The sequence below is a fragment of the Cetorhinus maximus genome, chromosome 27, assembly GCF_964194155.1.
Source record: "Cetorhinus maximus chromosome 27, sCetMax3.hap1.1, whole genome shotgun sequence".
NCBI lineage: Eukaryota > Metazoa > Chordata > Chondrichthyes > Lamniformes > Cetorhinidae > Cetorhinus > Cetorhinus maximus.
In genome coordinates, this window is record NC_135905.1 from 10283382 (window position 1) to 10296487 (window position 13106).

A 13106-nucleotide genomic window follows, 5' to 3' on the forward strand; every position below is an offset into this window, starting at 1 on the left:
AGGAGAAATTGTCCAGTGAGAGAACAGGTTCAGCCAGATGGAGGAAAGTGGTGGTGGATGGCGATTGTTCAGGCCTCTGTTCGAGAAGGAAGCAGAGAGCCCTCAGACCATCCTGGTGGGGGATGGAGGTGTAGAGGGATTCCACGGTGAAGAGGAGGTGGTTAGGGCCAGGGAACTGGAAATTGTTGATATGGGGTAGGGCATCAGAGGAATTGCAGATGTAGGTGGGAAGAGATAAAGTACACGTCAAAGAAACCACTCTCACTTGGGTCATGATAGTCCTGAAGGCACAGAATCCTCAAAGACTCGCTTCATTCTTTAAACAGTCTGGTGGGCTCCAGCAACACTGAAACAGCAACAGTGGGTCTTTCCCAAGTCACAATCCCTTGATCTTTCTATCGTAAGTTCTCTGTCCTTTCCAACTATATAACACACACAGTAATACAGTCTCTGCTCTATTCTCAGAGACCTGTTTCAACACAAGGGTCTGTTTGAAAACTGCCGAACAGAAAACCGTTCCATTCGGTGACAGCCTTGCTTGATTCCTCTCAGATGAATTCTTGGTGTGTCCTGAACCGTCTACCACAAAGGCAGGCTGAAAAATCCAACACCACTGCAATTAGCTTTCTGTTTACTCTAGGCTTCTTAACTTTTCATCCCCAAGATAACTTCAGGTCACATGGGCATTTCTTGGAACCTAATGATGTCATAATCTGGAAACCAATTAGCCCTCTTTCAGATTACTGCCCAGTTCACCTTAGTCTTAAAGGGGACACCACACAAAAAGAAAATACAGGTTTTCCGCAAACAACATGGGCCATCACAATATATTTTTTTATTCATTCATAGGATTTGGGTGTCGCTGCCTAGGCCAGCATTTATTGCCCATCTCTAATTGCCCTTGAGAAGGTGGTGTTGAGCTGCCTTCTTGAACCGCTGAAGTCCATGTGGTGTGGGTACACCCACAGTGCTGTTAGGGAGGGAGTTCCAGGGTTTTGTCCCAGTGACAGTGAAGGAATGGCGATATAGTTCCAAGTCAGGATGGTGAGTGGATTGGAGGGGAACTTCCAGACGGTAGTGTTCCTGTGTGTCTGCTGCCTTGTCCTTCATCTAGATGGTAGGGTCATAGGTTTGGATGGTGCTATCTAAGGAGCCTTGGTGAGTTTTTGCAGTGCATCTTGTAGATGGCACACACTGCTGCCACTGTGCATCAGTGGTGGAGGAAGCGAATATTTGTGGATGCGGTGCCATTCAAGTGGGCTGCTTTGTCCTGGATGGTGTCAAGCTTCTAGAGTGTTGTTGGAGTTGCACTCATCCAGGCAAGTGGAGAGTACTCCATCACATGCCTGACTTGTGCCTTATAGATGGTGGACAGGCTTTGGGGAGTCAGGAGGTGAGTTACTATCTGCAGAATTCCCAGTCTCTGGCATGTGGGGGATTCAGCGATGTAATGCCAGTGAATGTCAAGGGCTGATGTTTAGATTCTTTCTTGTTGGAGATGGTCATTGCCTGGCAATTGTCACTTGCCACTTCTCAGCCCAAGCCTGAATATTGTCTAGGTCTTGCTGCATTTGGACACGGACATACTTCAGTACCTGAGGAGTCACGAATGGTGCTGAACATTGTGGAATCATCAGTGAACACCCCGACTTCTGACCTTATGATGGAAGGAAGGTCATTGATGAAGCAGCTGAAGATGGTTGGGCCTAGGACACTACCCTGAGGAACACCTGCAGTGATGTCCTGAACCTGAGATGGCTGATGTCCAACAACCACAACCATTTTCCTTTGTGCTAAGCGTGTCTCCAACCAGCAGAGAGTTTTCCTCCTGATTCTCATTGACTCTAGTTTTGCTAGGGCTCCTTGATGCTACACTCGGTCAAGTGTTGCCTTGATGTCAAGGGCAGTCATGCTTCAGCTAGTTACCTTCTTCCAGTGCCACTATACATATGGAAGCTAGCAAAGATCTTCAAATAATCATTAGTCCAATCTACAGAAGACTGCTCGAGTTTTGAGGCATTTATTATTTTGGAACATGTTCTAGGTACTGGTGAGACATTGAGTATTCAGTTGCTATACTTAAGGTATTGTGCTTTTGTTCCCTTGGTTTAAATTTAGTTTATATATAAACTTGATTTGTGCGTTTAGCCTGAGACATTACATGAAAGAACAAATGCAGAAAATGTAGCTTGGATAGGGGATATAGCTGGAGGTCATGGTCCATCTTCAAACCAATGACATGGGAAAAATTAGAGTTGAGGGCTTACAGGAGTTAGGGAGCAGACTGATGAGCATTTTCTTAAAGATGGTAATCTCTGAATTACTCCCAGTGCTGTTTGTTAGGGAGCATAGGAAGAACAAGATGAAGCAGGTTTAATGTGTATCTGAAGAAGTGGAGCTGGTGTTGGTTCAGATTCCTGAAGTACTGGGACTAGTTTTGGGGTACGTCGACTCTGCACAAAGTAGACAGCTTGGCCCCAAACAGGACTGGGGCCAATGTACTTGCGGAAGGTTAACTCGTGCTTTGGGGGAAGACTGAATCTAATATGATGGTGGGGGTGGTGGCATGGGGTGGGGGGAGAGTGGGTGGGGGGGCGGGGTGGGCAGGAGAGAAGCAAGGTGCATAGAAGGTTGGGAGCGAGAACCAGCAATCCAACAAATAGCACTGAAAAATAAAGGATCAGGTAGAGAAGAAACCCAAAAGCAAAGGCGAGTATGGGGTGCACGTGTGTAAATACAAGGAGCGCAACAAATAAGGCTGGTGAGCTGAAAGCATAAGATGCCATGCTAGGTTATGATATAATGGCAATAATGGAGACCTGACTCAAACAGGGAATAATGGAGACCTGACTTGAACAAGGGCAGGAATGAGAACGGTAGAGTAATGGAAATGAAAACACATGGTCATTTTTAGCATTCATCCATGGGTTTACTTGTACTCTTGTAGAGTGACTTACCTTTCATTGTCAAAACCGTGTGCTGCAAACTATTGGCACCAAATTTTCCCACTTTTCAAACATCTAGGATATTCGGAGTACTAAATAATTGACATAATTGGAACTCTAGGACACATTGCAAGCAATCTGAACTTTGACATGACTAGGAAGGTCAGCTGGACTTGTTTACTCAACGGCCATACAAAAATATCTATGGTAAAGATGAAGAAGTCATGGGGTTAAAATTTCCACTTTGGGTACAATCAGCAAACTGGGTGAAAACTATTCTCTAGTCAAAAAGCAGAATAGCACAGATACTGGAAGGCTGAAGTGAAAACAGAAATCCACTTGCCTGGATGAGTGCGACAACACTCAAGAAGCTCAACACCACCGAGGACAAAGCAGTCCGCTTGACTGGCACCCCTTCCACAAACATTTACTCCCTCCACCACCAATGCATAAGGGCAGCAGTGTGTACCATCTACAAGATGCGCTGTAGGAATTCACCAAGGCTCCTTAGGCAGCACCTTCCAAACCCACGACTGCTACCATCTAGAAGGACAAGGGCAGCAGACACATGTGGCAGAATTTTCTGGATGGCTGGGGGGGTGGCGGCAGAGGGGGACCGGGCGTGGGCGAGCGCAGACCCAATCGCCACTCGCGATCAGGTTCATGCCGTCATTTTACGCAGGCTGGCCAATTAAGGCCCGCCCAGCGTACTTCATGACTCCTGTGCATAGCGGGAGTGGGCGAGCGGCGGTGGGCGTGCTCAGGCTGCTGGGTCCAATGGCGACCCGGCGGCCTGTATAAAGGAAGGCCTGGCAGCCTCGGAAAGGCTGCTCCCAATGGCTGGGCAAAGGGCTCTGAGGAGGGGCAATGGGGGTTATGCAAGTCCGGAGGGTAGGCCACCAGGACAGGCCAGGCCAGAGGGTAGACCATCGGGGCAGGCCAGGCTGGAGGGTAGGCCATCGGGGCAGGCCAGGCTGGAGGGTAGGCCATCGGGGCAGGCCAGGCTGGAGGGTAGGCCATCGGGGCAGGCCAGGCTGGAGGGTAGGCCATCGGGGCAGGCCAAGCCGGAGGGTAGACCATCGGGGCAGGCCAGGCCGGAGGGTAGGTCACTGGGGCAGGCCAGGCCAGAGGGTAGGTCACCGGGACAGGCCAGGCCGGAGGGTAGGTCATGGGGGCAGGCCAGGCCGGAGGGTTGTTCACTGGGGCAGGCCAGGCTGGAGGGTAGGCCACCGGGACAGGCCAGGCTGGAGGGTAGGCCATCGGGGCAGGCCAGGCCGGAGGGTAGGCCATCGGGGCAGGCCAGGCCGGAGGGTAGGCCATCGGGGCAGGCCAGGCCGGAGGGTAGGCCATCGGGGCAGGCCAGGCCGGAGGGTAGGCCATCGGGGCAGGCCAGGCCGGAGGGTAGGCCATCGGGGCAGGCCAGGCCGGAGGGTAGGCCACCGGGACAGGCCAGGCCGGAGGGTAGGGCGGGGAGCCAGTGTGCCCCTCGGTTTTCGGATGACTGCCTTGCTGCCCTCCTCGAGGAGGTGGCAACACGGTGGGAGGTGCTGGTTCCCCAGGACGGGAGGAGGAGGCCCCCCCACATGACGAAACGTGCCTGGGAGGAGGTGGCGGGGGTGGTGAGCTCCCACGACATGGTGCGGTGCACCTGGATCCACTGTCGCAAGCGCTTCAATGACTTGTTGCGCTCTGGCAGGGTGAGGGCAATGTTGGCATTGGACATTTAACCCAGCAGGTCGGCTTACTCCCCTGCTGCCTTTCCCCCCCTGCCCCCCAGGTCTGAGTGTAATGACTGCATTGAATCATTGGCGGCGTGTGTCCTTTGCTGGGTGGGCCAGCAGATATTGCCCATGCCGAGGTCAGTCTGAGAGGGTGATGAAGAGATGGGTTCTGCGCCCGCAGCATGTGTTACACTGAGTCCCACATGACTGTTTTGGGGGCAGCCTGGAGGAGCTGCACCCAGGCGCTGTGTTTGAACTCCAGGACATGTCCAAGTCAGGGTGATGAGATGCTGGGAGAGGAGCTTCAAGGTGGCGTAGCACTGAACCATCTGCTGCCCTCTGCGCTCCATGTGCTTGTGCCTCCTTGCTATGGAAGGATATACCGTGTGGTGCCGAATGTGATGTAGGCAGCATGTGGCCAAGGTGGGAGGGTCGGGGGGTGTGGAGCAGGCCCAGCATCTTTGTCTGAGTGATCAGCAGCAGCGGGGTGAGGAAGCACTGGAGCCCTGATATGTCCCACTCTGGTTGGGGTGGGCCGTGCACGAAGAGTGTCCATGTGCAATTTGCACAAATCAATGCTCATGTCTCATTTTCAGGAGAAGAATGCTCATAGCGCGGCAGAGTGTGTGAGGACTGGCAGCGGACAGGCGCAGATCGCCATTCTTAGCCACTTCGAGTAGGAGGCCCTGAATCTGGAGAGGCGCCATGCGCCCAGATCCACTGGTGTCGGTGAGGCTGGGGTGCCACGGGCATGTTTGCCCAGCAGTGAGGTCACCATTGTTCTCCCAACAGCCATGGCAGTGCTGAATGTTCAGTGATTGAAGTTTGCAACATGGCTTGACCATTGCTTATGGAAGGATGAGCGCATAATGATCCGGGGGACAGGGATGCACATTGACATTGTCTCCACGTTAACTGATCCAATGTCCTTGTTCTTCCTTTCAGCATCATCGGAGCAGGGCCGGGAGGAGGAGCAGCAGAGACCCCTCTCACACCTGAGGGCCCTGAAGTCTCACCAGCGTCACACCATCTCTGCCAGGCAGGCACCAGCGCTGATACTAGCACCTGGGTGGGAATTCGAACATTGGCTAGTATCCCGGGGCACAGCGGTGAGGGCACTTCACAGTCACTGGAGGAGCTGGCAGAGACAGAGAGTGCCCATGGCGCCAGCAGTTGGAGGACTGCAGGGGGCCAGGCACATGCTCAGTTGGTGCCTGATGATTTGCCTCTGGAGTCGTCCGCGATGCAACAGGGGCAGGAAATGCGGCCGGGTGTGCGAGAGCATCTGGGGGAGATACATGGGGCTATGCTTAGCTTGGTCTCCATGGTGCAGGAGTCTACGCAGACAATTGCCAAAGCAATGAGCCATGCGTCCTCCATAGAGAGAGGGCGACTCTTGTGGAGAGGCTCCTCCAGGAGACCCATCAGGGCTTCCTGGGGATGTGCTCTGACCAGCAAGCCCTCAAATCGGCATTGACCTCAGCTGGTCAGTGCCTGTGTGGGAGATGGTGTGGGCACCAAGTTTCCCACCTCGGTGCCCACCTATCCACAGTGAGCAGGGAGGTCCGTAGCGACCTCACGTCGGCGCAGCAGCTGCCGGGCATCTCTGCGGGCACCTCTCAGGGCAGCAGCTCCTCCGCCCCTCTCCCAGTGACCGTAGCATCCGGTGAGGCTGCGATGACTGGGGAGATGCCAACTGTGGAACTGGCAGCTCCCTCCCAGGCAGGGCCAGCACAGGCTCCACGGGCCAGAGGACGGCCGCCAAGGTCATCGAGGCCAACAGGACAGCAGAGTCAGCAGGCTGGCTCAGATACCACTCCCAGCGAGGGGGCAGCACCAAGACGTAGCACCTGGAAATGTAAACATAAGGCACCTTAGACACACCACGGGTTTATCACTGGTGCTTTTTTGTGGGCCCGAGATGAGGTCTTTATGATTTGCTTTGAATTGGAACACCCTTGTCATTTTGTTTCATTAAGTTTCTTTGCCTGTGATATTAAATTGAGACATGTGACCGTGGCTGAAGGTGCCTCTTGTCTTCTGCAGGTGGATGGTTTCCAAAAATGTTAGGAGTGCTTTGTGGGACATTCAACTTTATTAACAAGGCCCTTAGTTAATGTTCCTAACCAGGCAGACTTTGCACTTAGGTGTTGAGTATCGAGCCTACAGCCCAGGCTTGTCCTGGTGGTCCATCTGTGGTGTGCTAGCTGAAGGTTCATTGGATTAAAGCCTCCTGGGTGTCCCTGCCTCCCTGCAGTATGCCCGGGACAGCATCTACCCCCTCAGCATTTCCCTGTGCATGCTCATCCTCAGACTCACTGCTGGACTCATCATGTGCAGCCGCAGCCACTGCGTCGACATCTTCATCATCCACTGCGTCCCCCCTTTCCAGCACAAGATTGGAGAGCGCAACATGCAACCATTATCACCGATACACGGTCTGGGGGGTACTGGAGTGAGCCCCCAGAGCGGTCCAGGCATCGGAAGCACATCTTGAGCAGACCAATGGCTCTCTCCACCACAGCCCTTGTGGAGGCGTGGCTCCTATTGTACCGCTGCTCAGCTTCTGTTCTTGGATAGCGGAGAGGCGTCATGAGTCACCTTCTGAGGGGATAGCCCTTGTCACCCAGCAGCCATCCATCCAGCTGGGCTGGAGCACTGAAGAGCCCCGGCACCTGGGAGTGTCTGAGGATGTAGGCGTCATGGGAGCTGCCTGGGTACCTTGCACAGACTTGTAGAATCTGCATCCTGTGATCACACACTATCTGCACATTCATGGAGTGGAAGCCCTTCCCGTTGACGAAGGCACCGGGCTCACCCGCTGGCGCCTTGATGGCCACATGTGTACAGTCTATTGCACCCTGGACGTGGGGGAAGCCAGCAATGGCCGTGAAGCCTCTGGCTCACTGTATCTGGCTTGCCTGGTCGCAGCGGAAGTGGATGAAGGTCAATGCCTGTCTGAACAGAGCGTCTGTAACCTGCTTGACACAAGTGTGGACAGCTGATTGGGAGACACCACAAAGATCACCCACCGAGCCCTGGAAGGAGCCAGAGGCATAGAGGTTGACGGCAGCTGTGACCTTTAGAGCCACTGGCATGGGGTCTCCACCCACACAGTTAGGGGAGATCTCAGGCCCAATCATCTGACAGATATAGTTGACTGTCTCCCTTGAGAGACGGAGCCTCCTTCGGCACTGCACCTCAGACATATTGAGGTAGCTGCTTCACCGCCTGTAAACCCTGGCAGCAGGATAGTGGCGTCTTCTGTGGCCCCTTCCGCCTTGGACTTCCTCTTGGCCCTGCGCCCCTTGTGCCTGCACCTGTCCTCCCAAAGGTGGCTCCCCTGGAGGCTGAATGTGCACTCCTGGCCTCCTCCCCCTTCTAGCCCTCCCTTCCTCCTCAGAGGAGCTGCCTCCAGTGGAGAATTCAGCTCCCATTCCCAGGCTAAGTGAAAGCTTCCTGAGACCTGCAGGCCCAGAAAAGATTCCTCACTGCAGAGTGCTGAGCTGAGGGTGAGGAGTCCAGACAAAGCAGCTGGGATGAGTTTTGAAGTATTGCAGATCACACGGGCAAGTTTCAAAAACCTTGAAAAATAAATACTTGACAGTGCACACTTGTGACCCCACTGAGCCCTCTTATCCCGCCCGTGGATGAGGTTGATACAAATGTCTCCTACCCGCCTGCCCGTTGTGCCCATGCGTCGACCCGAAGATTGCATGGGCACCGAAAAATTGGCATCAGTTGGTGAGTCAAGGACCTTAAATGAACCCGTTAATTAATGGCGGGCGTGCAGTGGATATCATTGCGCACCCGCCCAGCGAAATATCGCGATGGCGCACGGTGACGTTGGGACGCTCGCCCGACGTCACCGCGCATCATTTTATGCATGGACGGAGGGGGCTTACCCCCACACACCAACGGGAAAATTCTGCCCATGGGAACACCACCACTTGGAAGTTCCCCTTCAAGCCACACACCATTCTGACTTGGAAATATATCACCGTTCCTTCACTGTCGCTGGGTCAAAATCCTGGAACTCCTTCCCTAACAGCACTGTGGGTGTACCTACACCACAGGGACTGCAGCGGTTCAAGAAGGCAGCTCACCACCACCTTCTCAAGGGCAATTAGGGGTGGACAACAGATGCTGGCCCAGCCAGCGACGCCCACATCCCATGAATAAATAAAGAGAAAACGCTGGCAGCATCTGTGTGGAGAGCCAAATGGACTTAATGTTGAGTGGATGAAAGGTCACACACCTGAAACATTAGTTCTGCTTCTCTCTCCAAAAATCTACCCGCCTCAGTGTTGAAACCTCCAACTGACATCAGGTGTCCACAGCCTTTTGGAGGAGATGCATCCTTGGCCTACTGCACTGTTCCACTGAAGCTCAACGCAAGCTTGAGGAACAGCCCCATATCTTTCAACTTTACGACCTTCTGGACTCAACATAGGGTTCAACAATTTCAGACCCTAACCTCTTACCCTCCATTCTGTTTCATTTTCTTTTCCTGGTTCAGTTTTTTTCTCTTATTCTCGCTTTCACACAGCAGCACAACCTGCTCTAGGCACATCTTTGGTTTCAGGGCTCTGAAGAAGAGGCATGCAGTCTGGAACCCTTAACAGATGCTGCCGGACCTGCTGAGTTGTTCCAGCATTTCTGTTTTTGTTCCTTTTGTTTCTTTCTGTCCCATTACCATTCCCTTTGGCCTCGTAAGACTAGCTCCTCTGTCCCTCTATCACTTCTGTCTTCCACCCTATCACAGACCTTCCTTTTGTGCTTTTCTCACCCACGTCTTGCTCAAAACTTATTACATCTCCAACTTTTCCCAGTTGATGAAAGGACCAATGACCTGAAACGCTAACTCCTCTCTCTCTCCACAGATGCTGCCTGACCTGCTGAGTATTTCCAGCATTTTCTCTTATTGCAAATCATGCTGTTTTTCTAAAGTGAAGTCATGGTTCAGTTTTCTAACTTGCATAATCACAAACCCTATAATCTTTCAGTCCGTCTTTTATCTGTCCTCATTCTGAGGGTTGGCCACACTATGACCCATCTTCCTCCATTGATTTCTATTCTCTGCTGCCCTCACTGCTTGTCCTATGGAGAGACCAGCCCATGTTCTGATATTACCCATTGTTAGGAAACTAGAGATAGTTTAAGTAAGTTATATTTGTATTTGCGTGTGTTAGGAACGAGTTTTAGCTTTAATGTTCAAGTTTGATTTGTATTTCTGTATGAAGAAAGGGAGAACTTGAGTTTTAGGTTCACTTTTAAAAATGCCTGCATTTTAATGAGGTTTCACGACGCTGGAAGGGGAGTTAAAACAAACAAACAAACAAGGTAGAAAAAAGCTGTGCTGTTGCCTAGCAACAGGGGTCCCAAGAAAGAGGCCCCACACAGACACACAGAAACCAAAAGCAGTTTGAGTTCAGTTGGTTATTATGCTCTAAGATGACGGGAGCAGTTTAAGTCTCTCTCTAGGTGACATGCCGGCAAACCGCTGAGCAAAATAAGTCTAAGAATCTTAGATGGGTTGCTCTAAACCTAAGGTAGTGTTGAATGTCAAGTGAGTTCTGGATCTCAAGGGAGATACCAAGTTGTCAGCAGTCTACAGGGAGAGAGAACTGCAGAGAGCAGGTCCTAAAGGAAAAAGAGAAAAGCCCAAGAAGCCCTTTCAGGTAAGTCGTAGGACATGGGCTTTAATGTTCAAATTTGATTTGTATTTTGTATTTGTGTGTGAAGAAAGGGAGAACTTGAGTTTTAGCTTCACTTTAAAAGATGCTTGCATTTTAATAAGGTTTCACGACTCTGGAAGGGGAATTAAAACAAACAAACAAACAATCTGTAAAAGGTCCTGTTAAGTGAAGTTAAAAGTGAGGAGCAGAGAAAGGCTCCAAGCTTAAAGAGAGAAAGATGCAGGATGCAGACCTGAAGCAAAATTGGCTTGCAAGAAGGCAGAAGATCCAAGGAGACAGCCGAAGGTCTGTAACTCTTTTATTATGGGCATGTGAAGAAGTGTGTGCTGGTGGCACAGTTGAGTATTTGAGAGAGAGAGTGCTTCGAAGGCAAAGCTTGAATGCACGTGGCAAGCCAGAGGAAACAAACATCAGAACATCAAAACCCTAGAGGTGGACCCTTGTGGAAAGCGTCCGAGAGAAAGCATCATTTGGGAGAAGATTCCAAAGCAGGTTCTTTGAGAGTGGAGATTGAAAACCCTCATGTGAAAGACAGAGTTCAGTGAGACTGGTTGGCTCATGGTGTGACAAGCGTCTGGATGGAGTTGATGGGGGATCCATAGCATCTGTTTGGGGTGGCATCTTTCAGTTGGTTTCAGAGTGTGGTGTGTCTGACCACAGGTAGCCTATTGGTTTACATGGACTGTGTACTAACTGTGAACATTAGAGGTTAAGATAGCTTTTGTAACTTGTGTTATCCTTACAAATCTGTATATATCTGTAAAGGTAACATTGTGGGTTAAGGAGTATTGTAATATAATTGATCTTTATTTGTTTGATAAAAGTTTTATTGTTTTGTTAGAAGTTTACCAGCTGACTCTTATGACTCTGTTCAGTAGCCACTTTCCATGTTTCTAAACAAATAATAAAAATCAAGATCTATCAAGCCGGGTTCCTTCTGGCTTGTTCAGTAGTAACATCAGCTGGGATCATAACATCATTCATGCCATCTTGGGTCTTCCATGTGCACGTTTTCCAGGTGTTTTTCCTTACGGTACAACTTTTTCCAAACACTCCCCTCCTGTTCACTTCACGCGTCCAAAATATGTGAGCTTCCTTGATATGACTGCCTCAAACAAGTTCATCTTAACACCAGCTTTCTCCAGCACTCACTCTATGTCTGCTTGGCCGCCCATGACACACGTCTGATTCCTTTCATTTCAAATGGCCTTATTTGAGCCTCGCCTCTGTCCGTTCCAGACTCCAACCACCCTCTGGGTGAAAAAAAGTTTTCCTTACATCACTTCTACTCCTTTTGCCCATTATTTTAAATCTGTGCCCCTAGTTCTTGATGTTCTCTTGCGTGGGAACAGTTTCTCACTACTTATCCTGTCCATACCCCTCAGGATCTTGAATACCTCTATCGAGTCTCCTCTCAGCCTTCTTTCTTCCAAGGAAAACAGTCCCAATCTCTCCAATCGATCGTCATAGCTACAGCTCTTCATCCCGGGAATCATTCTTGTGAATCTCCTCTGTACTCTCTCCAATGCCTTCACATCCTTCCTCAAGTTTGGCACCCAGAACTGGTCCCAGTACTCCAGATGAGGCCTAACTAGTGTCTTATACAAGTTTAACATGACCTCCTTACTCTTGTACTCAATTCCCCTATTGATAAAATCTAGGATACCATATGCTTTATTAACTGCTCTCTCAACATGCCCTGCCACCTTCAATGACTTTTGTACATATACACCGAGGTCCCTTTGTTCCTGCACCTCCTTTAGAGTCTCTCCCTTTGTTTTATACTGTCTCTCCACATTCTTCCTGTCAAAATGAATCACCTCACGCTTCTCTGCATTGAATTTCATCTGCCATTTGGCTGCTCAGTCCACATGTCTATGTACTTTTGAAGTTCAGGACTATCCTTATCACAGTTGACGATGCTTCCAATCTTCATATCATCCGCAAATTTTGAAATCATGCCCTGCACACCACAGTCTAGGTCATTAATATCTATCACGAGCAAGAGTCCCAGCGCTGACCCCTGGGAAATTCCACTACAAATCTTCCTCCAATCTGAAAAACAACCATTTATCACTACTCTCTGTTTCCTGTCACAGCCAATTTCTTACCCAAGTGCCTACTTTCCCTTTACTTCTATGAGCTAGAATTTTGTTCAAGTCCATTGTGTGGCACAGTATCAAATGCCTTTTGAAAATCCAAATACACCACATCAACAGCATTGCCCTTATTAACCTTCTCTGTTACCTCCACAAAAGTCCAGCAAGTTAGTTAGCTTGATTTTCCCTTAATGAATCAATGCAGGCTTTCCTTAATTATCCCACACCTGTCTAAGTCAGTATAGACTTTGTCCCGAACTATAGTTTCCAGAAGTTTGCCTATCACTGAAGTCAAACTGACTGGTCTGTAGTTGCCGGCATTATCCTTTCACCCCTTTTTGAACACTGGTATAACGTGCAAATCTCTAGTCCTCCGGCACCACCCGTGTCTAAGGAAGTTTGGAAGATTATCTCCAGTGCCTCTGCAATTTCCACTCTCACTTCCCTCAGTATCCTCGGATGCATCTCATCTGATCCTGGTAACTTATCAATTTTAAGTAAAGATAGCCTTTCTAATGCCTCCTCCTTCTCAACTGTAAATTTCTTGAATGCACCAGTTACCTCCTCTCTCACCTTGGCCTGGGTAGCATTCTCTTCCTTTGTAAAGACAGATGCAAAGTACTCGTTTAATACCTCCGCCAC